This window comes from Procambarus clarkii, chromosome 70, assembly GCF_040958095.1.
Source record: "Procambarus clarkii isolate CNS0578487 chromosome 70, FALCON_Pclarkii_2.0, whole genome shotgun sequence".
In the NCBI taxonomy this organism is placed as follows: Eukaryota; Metazoa; Arthropoda; class Malacostraca; order Decapoda; family Cambaridae; genus Procambarus; species Procambarus clarkii.
The window spans coordinates 24,523,702-24,530,021 of NC_091219.1; positions in this window are offsets into that span (position 1 = coordinate 24,523,702).

A 6,320-nucleotide genomic window follows, 5' to 3' on the forward strand; every position below is an offset into this window, starting at 1 on the left:
CCAAATGAAGTGCGGCGGACTCACCGTAAATGTAAAGTTAGTGCAGTCGTCCCCTCGAATGACGCTGACGTTACCTGTAGGTGGCCCTGGTGGTGGCCCTGGTGGCCCTGGTGGTGACTCAGGTGGTGGCCCTGGTGGTGGCCCTGGTGGTGGCACTGGTGGTGGCCCTGGTGGTGGCTCTGGAGGTGGCTTTAGTGGCCCTGATGGCCTTACAGGAGGTCCTCCAGGAGCAGGACAAAGTTCATCTCTGGGCCATATTAGGGACGTCTCGCTCCTCACGACCACAACACCGGTTGTAAAGTTATTGTTATTACCCTTATGGCGGTCTCCCTTACTTTGCTTACTGTACACACGGGGGACACACAGACACACAGACAGACAGACAGACAGACAGACAGACAGACAGACAGACAGACAGACAGACAGACAGACAGACAGACAGACAGACAGACACAGACAGACAGAGAGACAGACACAAAACAATGTAGGGCGAATATAAGCGGCTGAAGGTAACTCAAGGGATAGTTTCAAATGTAAATATTATGACAAGAAATGTCACCATTTATTGTCATTGCATCATCATCAATCATCATTTCATCATGAGAGTTATTTGTTTGCATGATGCCTGGTTGATGGCGTTCTGGGAGTTCTACTCCACAAGCCCGGCCGGAGTCCAGGCTTGACTTGTGAGCGTCTATGTATGCCGTATATGTTCTCTGTACTCCCTCTATTTCAGCAATCTCTCCTGCTCTGAAGGGGCAAGTGAGTACTCAGCAGTACTCAAGACGGGACAGTACAAGTGTTTTGTATAGTACAACTATTGTGATGGGATCCCTGGATTTGAAAGTTCCCGTAATCCATCCTATCATTTTTCTGGCTGACGCAATATTTGCTTAGTTATGCTCCTTAAATGCTAGGTCGTCGGACATCATTATTCCCAAATCCTTTACATGCTGTTTTCCTACTATGAGCAGATTTGATTGGGTTTTGTACCCTGTATTATGTTTAAGATCCTCATTATTATCGTACCTGAGTACCTGGAAATTATCTCTGTTAAACATCATGTTATTTTCTGCTGCCCAGTCGAAAACTTTATTAATATCTGCTTATAATGTTTCAATGTCTTCAGCCGAGGTAATTTTCATGCAGATTTTTGTGTCATCTGCAGAGGATGATACGAAGCTGTGACTTGTATTTTTATCACTCACTCACTCGCTTTACAGTTTACAATTGTAAATAGCGACGTTGGTTTGAATTGTTGACTTTTTCGGGAGCCGGGACTTCGGAGCTGGTGCTTGGCCCTGCAGGTACATATAGGTGAGTACATCTACATGAGTACATCTACATGAGTACATCTTCATGAGTACATCTAGATGAACACATCTAGACGAGTACATCTGGGTGAGTACATTTAGGCGAGCACATCTAGATGAGCACATCTAGACGAGTACATTTAGGTGAGCACATCTAGATGAGCACATCTAGATGAGCACATCTAGACGAGTACATCTAGACGAGTACATCTAGACGAGTACATCTAGACGAGTACATCTAGACGAGTACATCTAGACGAGTACATCTGGGTGAGTACATCTAGGAGAGGACCAACACGACACACTTAAGCTCACGGAACTCCTCAAACGTTGATAAAATCACGAAAAATCAATGTTAAAGCCAAGCCTTAAAACCCCCCCACACAGGCAATAAAATCAAGCAAAATGTTGCTCAGACTACGACTGAGGAGTGAGGGGAAGAAGAGGAGAGGTGAGGGAGGAGAGGTGAGGGAGGAGAGAGAGAGAGAGAGAGAGAGAGAGAGAGAGAGAGAGAGAGAGAGAGAGAGAGAGAGAGAGAGAGAGAGAGAGAGAGAGAGAGAGAGAGAGAGAGACAAGGGGGAAGGAGGAGCTCATATATTGCTATAATGGTTTTGCAAGAGCCGGACAGGACCACATAAACGTCTAGTGTAGGTGGGAGGGACAATTTACTGACTCGTGTATTGCAGGCAAAGACTGCATGGCCGGAGGCTGGACCCGGGACTCAGTACTCCCCACCACCGGCTACCTCCTTCAACACTTACTTCATGCACTTAACGACATGACTGGCTGGACCTACATCATCAGGCCAGGGCTGCGGTGGTTCTTGGTGCCGAGTTTTGTGTTCCGGCGTGTCGGTGTGGACAGTAGGTGGACGGGTGACCACCTGGGACACCTGTGTGTGACAGCGTGTCGGTGTGGACAGTAGGTGGACGGGTGACCACCTGGGACACCTGTGTGTGACAGCGTGCCGGTGTGGACAGTAGGTGGACGGGTGACCACCTGGGACACCTGTGTGTGACAGGACAGTGGAAATACCTTGCGGTTTACCAGGTAAATTTATATGCACTTGTGTGTCTTTTTATGGTACACTTAGTTGCCTAACCACCAACACTACTCTGCCTCCAACACTACTCAGCCTCCAACACTACTCTGCCTCCAACACTACTCTGCCTCCAACACTACTCTGCCTCCAACACTACTCTGCCTCCAACACTACTCTGCCTTCAACACTACTCTGCCTCCAACACTACTCTGCCTCCAACACTACTCTGCCTTCAACACTACTCTGCCTCCAACACTACTCTGCCTCCAACACTACTCTGCCTCCAACACTACTCAGCCTCCAACACTACTCTGCCTCCAACACTACTCTGCCTCCAACACTACTCTGCCTCCAACACTACTCTGCCTCCAACACTACACCACCTCCAACACTACACCACCACCAACACTACACCACCTCCAACACTACACCACCACCAACACTACACCACCACCAACACTACACCACCACCAACACTACACCACCACCAACACTACACCACCAACAACACTACACCACCACCAACACTACACCACCTCCAACACTATACACCACCACCAACACTACACCCTCACCAACACTACACCACCACCAACACTACACCTCCAACACTACACCACCTCCAACACTACACCACCACCAACACTACACCCTCACCAACACTACACCACCACCAACACTACACCACCACCAACACTACACCACCTCCAACACTACACCACCACCAACACTACACCACCACCAACACTACACCACCTCCAACACTACACCACCACCAACACTACACCACCTCCAACACTACACCACCTCCAACACTACACCTCCAACAAAAGCAGTATTCCCTCTCCACCATAATACATATTTACAGATACGGCAAAACAGAAAAATATCAAAATAATTAATTCCCTTTACGTTTTCCAGGTTGAAATCAATGGAAAAAAAAATCCATTAAAAAAGGAGATATACTCAGAATTTGTATTTTAGTGAATGTGTGTGTGTGCTTTTATTGCTTATCTGAGCAATATTTTGGTTGTCTGTCTGCATCAGTCTGTCTTTCTGTCTCCCTCTGCATGTTTCTTTGTTTATTTCTCATTCTCTCTTTTTATTTGTTTACCAAACACTAGGACCTGTAAGAAGTGTTCTTGATGTTGTTAATGAGACTGTAATCTGCTGTAGGATTTGTATGCTACAGCAGCTCGTCTGAAGGCTCCTGCAGCCTTGTCTCTTTAAAAGAGCTTATCATACACATCAGTTACTTAAAATTACGTATCAAGAAGTATCACCGCCACATTAGAGTAGCTGTGTTGTCACTCTTCTTATTTGAACTAAAGCAAATCTGAAAGTTGTTACTAATATTAATAATTACGTAATACTGTTATTACAAACATCTCAGGTGCGAATGATAACAAATAATACACGATAAAGAGAGAATTGATAAACTGCAAGAGGATTATTTTATCAATTCCCAACTCACTTGCACACAGGTGGAATTATGCAAATTGAAAATTAGTAGATATTACGATCGCTAAATTCGCATTAGAGCAAATCTGGAACGTATTATAAGGATTAGGGACATACATATCTGGGATCAAGGGAATTCCGAAATTTAGTGCAGGTTTCGAAGGTAAAGCCTTGAAGAACGGGTCTATAACAGCGGTTGCCAGGCCTCCTATCTTCACTGTTGTTTAACAGTTTTTTCCATGATTTTCTCTCTCCTTCATTTCTTCTGTTTTTGTAAACACACACGCACACACTGACAAGTTCAGCAAAATAAATAGCTAACGTAAGATATTGAAACATGGATATAAAACCCCGTAGAGTTACTTTCCTCTACCCCTTCTTCTATGAAGATATCCTCAGTGTACCCAAAATTTGCCAGTGCCGGCTACTAAACATATGGCCCTGTATGACTAACCATCCTGCGAGATGGGGATTTGTATTACCACTGCTACCCTATTCAATCTTGTGTTGATGATATCCTCAAAATGCATCCGGAGTCTGCCAGTGCAGACTGCTTATCACATGCCTCTGTATGACTAACCATCGTGTGTGATGGGGATTTTTTAGCATCACCTAGTTAGCTTTTTTGACACACTGTACTCCACTTCATATAGTCTAGGGTAGCTGCACTAATGCAGATGTACCTCATGTATTAATAAAAAATTTTTTTAAGAAAGATTCAGGTATGAGAGAGAAGTTACAGGCTCAAAGCTCTGAAAGCACTATTGTTAAAGTTATGCCTTGTTTAGGTCTCAGTTCTATAATGATATGAGGCAGCACGGAACGTCGAGCAAACAGTGCGACGTAATGAGTGCCAGAATCAGGTTGGGTTACTGTTACCTGTGGCGGCAGGTGGCTACAGGTGAGGACTCCTGTATTCCTGTGCACTCCACGCGTGAACTCTCTGAGCAGGAACTGGCTAATGATCGAAAAATGACCATCTAAGAGTCATTAGACCCATCAGACCTGCGGTATGACGTATCTGGAACTATGCAATCACTTTATCCTCTCTCGTGTTCGTGAGGACAGCCTCATTATGCACTCAAGGTTTGCAAGTGCAGGCTAGTGACCCCACGCCCCAGTGTGTCTAACCATCCTGCGAGATGGAGATTAAACATAGCAGCTACTATTATTGAGTACATCATCCCTCACTAATGCTGCACCCTCTCTCGCCCACCTACACATCAGCTAACCACTCAAGAGGTTCTTGGATCTGTCCGCCGTGATAATATTAATGATTTTCACACGGATTACCTATTCGAAATAAGCTGTAGTCATTCAAGATGCCACCCTAGCACAGCCAGTGGCAGAAGGAAGGAAGGGATTAAGTCACCTAGGTACCTCTCTATCAGGTACCACTTATTCTTCAAGAAATAGAGTTCTATACAGCGACTGCTTTGTTTCCTCCGGGCGCCTCAGAGGTTCACACTGAGGTATCACCTCCACGTATCAAATAGTTGAAGAATCAGCTTTCATGTCGAATTTAAACGAAGTTAAACTTGTCTTCTTCAGTGCATCGCTCCGTGCCCCGTAAAAGGATGAAGGATGGATCAGATCAATTGCGATGGATATAACCTTCACCACCTCCTTGCAAAAGGGCATAGCTGTTAAAAATATCCGAAAGAAAGCAGCCAAACTGCTTCTGTCTAATCAGCTAGGGGTATGATGGCCTCCAGAGGCTTTCAACTCGGTGGAGAAGGAGTCAGTACGTGCCTCTGTCTCAGCAGGATACAGCGCTCCTCATGGGTGGGTACAGGCAACTCAGCAAGGAGACAGACCCTTTGCACCCCAACTCTGCATTACCATTCGTGAAGTCTTATACTAGTTGTAAAGTTAGTTTGTGATATTATGCAGTCTTTTTTTTGTTCTTTAATAGCTATTTAGGTGAAGTTAACTTGCAATTAAAGATGCACTATATATATATATATATATATATATATATATATATATATATATATATATATATATATATATATATATATATATATATATATATATATATATACTAATTATTCATATTTATTAAAATATTTAGCATCACTGGATGTGAGATAATACATAACTCCGGAAATGTTCACATCCATGTAAAATACACCTTCCTCTTTTATGTATACACTGTATTGCATTTTCAGGGTATCGTGTTTATAGTATTGGTCACCGTATCTATATTCCGTGACGCAGAACACAGATACTGTGTATCTGTCTGGGGGGGGGGGGGGGGTGGTGTATAATCTTCCTCCTCCTTGTCATCTGATGTTTTCCCAGCCGGTCTGTGCTCGAGGTCCACCTCCAGCATGTGCCTGTAATAGGGTCATCCTCAGTGTGCAGAGGATGACCCTATTACAACCTCTGGAGGGTTATTAAGGTCAACGCAATTGCTTCCTGATGAACCATCAAGTGAACGTTACTCTTGAACATTATCCAGGACTGTAGTGAATTCTCAAGGGAATATGCACTGACGAGCG